Source organism: Brassica napus, unplaced genomic scaffold, assembly GCF_020379485.1.
Source record: "Brassica napus cultivar Da-Ae unplaced genomic scaffold, Da-Ae ScsIHWf_1425;HRSCAF=2013, whole genome shotgun sequence".
NCBI lineage: Eukaryota > Viridiplantae > Streptophyta > Magnoliopsida > Brassicales > Brassicaceae > Brassica > Brassica napus.
The window spans coordinates 119779-122602 of NW_026014839.1; the positions used below are offsets into that span (position 1 = coordinate 119779).

Genomic DNA, 2824 nt, shown 5'->3' on the forward strand with positions numbered 1-2824 from the left:
TGCTTCTACTTATACAAAAGCAAAGTTATTTTTGTCTAGAAAAAGACACCTGTCCATACAAAGTACACACAAAGTGTGTTAAAGATACAATGTGTCCTCAAATGAAAAGAGAAGACATAAAATCTCTTTCTGTGTAAGTCTCTCATATCACTCATATTTAATTACGTCCCTCTTTTAATCTTTAAAACATACATTAGTAAAAATGCTTTGATTTTAGAACTGCTTTTAATTATTACAATGAGTATTGGCTACATTTAAAACAAGACAAAAACACAACCAATTGTTAATAAAAGTATTTATTACATTCAAATAAATAAATATAATTATTAATATAATTAGTTTTAACATATTTTATTAATCAGTGTGACACTTTTGTGAACCATATGTGGTATTAACAATATGCTACAACATGTAACAAAGTATTAAAATGTGAGTTTATTAAATGATTGTGCAAATCTATAATAATAATTTGGAGTTTTATCTCACCTCTAGCAGCCACGTCCTCCTTTTAGTGTGGGCATATGTCGCCACGTGTCGACGCTTAATTGGTGATTTCTTTTTGTTTTTTTTTCCATTATTTGGTTTGGGTTCCGGCTTCTTTATTTTTGTTCATGGTGGCCCATCTTGAAGCACGCTCGTCTCCTCTTCGCCTTCGTCTTCTACCTTCTCATCATCGAACGCGAGACGCAGAGATTCGAGACTGTTCAGTATCCATACGCCTCCGATTTCAATAACTCTGCAGCTTAACTCCACCTCACCCCTTTTAATCCACTCCTTCCACTTCAATTGTTTAATCAATACACCTCTTCGTATTCTATCGTACCTGGCTTAATCCTCACCTATAAATACCGCATCTCACCATCTTACGATGCACACCTCAGATCAGACGAAATTTAGCAGTAAACTCTTTTCTAGCAACCGATTTCGATGGCGTTCACTCTTCTTAACGACTTGAGAGCTGGCCGAGGCTCCAATACTGCCGAGGTCCGTCTGCTGAGGCTTTGGGAGGCTAGGAATATCAACAAGGGCGGAGAGCTTATGAGTCTTGAGAAAGTAGATATATGACATGAATAGGGTTCTTCGATAGATCCAAGCTGGTGAGTAGGAAAAAAAGTAATTGAAACCAGAAACGGTGAGAAACAAGAGAGACAAAGTCATACCATTAAATCAGGTACACATGTTTTTTGTTGGAGACCGATCTGGTGAGAGATTCTTGTCAGGAAGAATTTTTGGATCTTATAACTAATGGATTTCTCTGTAATACTGATATGGTGATGTGTTTATTATCTGTTGCTGATGTACTTTCTACTGAACCCATCGTAATGACAGTATCGGATAAGTGTTTTAATGGAAAGACTGTTTAGGTTAATACTCGTGTCAAGTAGACAAAGCCTAAAGTCACCAATACAAAGCCTTTCCGGTCATAGTATGATGTGCAGTAATATGCAATTTTTGATTGATTATTTTCTTTGATGGAAGAATAATAACATGTTTCTAGGAAAAAAAACCTCAAAAAGACGCAAACGTGGAGAAGAAACCACAACTTTCTCTTGTCAAAGAAGAAGAATATAAAAACATTATTGGCTTCCATGGTGAAAACTTGGGTCCTAAACATCAGTAAGCTCGAGTAAGTTCTTAAACCGAAGCATAACCATGATCGTTAATCAAGTTCATTTTTTTCTTTTCTTTTTGTGACACAACTTCCAGGTCAAAAGCTTTTAGAGGAACATCCACAACACTTTGATAGACAGGATGCATATGAATATATGGTGAATTGCAAGAGGTAGAGAACTGCTTTTTCTGGAAAAAAAGTTCTCTCTCCAACGTGAGAGGACCATTTTTCACATGTCAATAACAGTTACATCAGCATGTAATCTGAAAATTTTTTGTATTTCCTCAAGGTTGCATCAGGTACAAAGAAGCAAGTGGCAAGCAAAAGAGTTATAACAATGGAGGACACCTCAAAGATGAATGGTGAATCTCAGGAAGCTACACAGCCTACCTAATCAACAAACCTTTTGTTTGTGTTGTTTCTTCAGGGGAGAAAAGACCTTTAACTGTCCCAAAGGGACCAAACTTCCATTGCATTCATGTACCTAAGAGCTGTTGTACAAATAGAGTGGCATTACTTGTCTAGAATCTCTGGACTTCACACGGGAGTTTTGTAATTTGGTTTGATCTTTGAGAAGTAACAGAAGTGAGTTGTTTTTAGTGTGTATAAAAAAACACATGCTCATCGTTAGTATTAACGAGCTCAGAGGAGAACTTGTAGTGTTGAAAGCTAAGAAAAACTTGAGAGATTCTAAGTCTGGGGGAAAGAACCTTGATCTTTGTTCAGAGGCGTGCCTACAGTGTATTGGAAAAGGCATTCGCCTCAGGCCCCCGATTAATATGACTATTTTTAGGGCCCCAAAATTTAAAATAATTTTTAGTATAGTGGTTTAGACTTATTAAAAAAAACATTTCTACGAAAATTAATTAACTCACTTTTTGGATTTATGCATTTTTTTCTATATGACATAATATAATATATTTACGTTATAAACTTATTCTTTTACAGTATTAGACTTGTGTATTTGGTGAAAATAATATATCATATTAAAAAATTGTTTTTATTACAATTATAAATAAATTTATTTTTAAAACTTGCCTTAGGCCCCTAAAACTCTTTGCACGGCACTGTCTTTGTTCATTCTATCACGAGTAACTCCATCAGTTTAGTGTTTCTGAATTGAAGATGTGGTGATGTTAATCATTGATAAATACCACAAGGGCTTTTAAATTTCGTTAATAATAATGTATTGATAAAAACTATTGTAAAATT

At 34.8% G+C, this 2824-nt stretch overlaps 1 long non-coding RNA gene across 1 annotated transcript; it reads left to right on the forward strand.

Annotated features, from left to right (window-relative positions):
* Positions 1-638: 638 nt before the first annotated feature.
* LOC106381530 lies at positions 639-2306 on the forward strand. Its single transcript, XR_002658724.2, has 4 exons — positions 639-1171; positions 1499-1627; positions 1708-1783; positions 1902-2306. It is a non-coding gene; the product is annotated as an uncharacterized LOC106381530 (long non-coding RNA).
* The last annotated feature ends 518 nt before the right edge of the window (positions 2307-2824 follow it).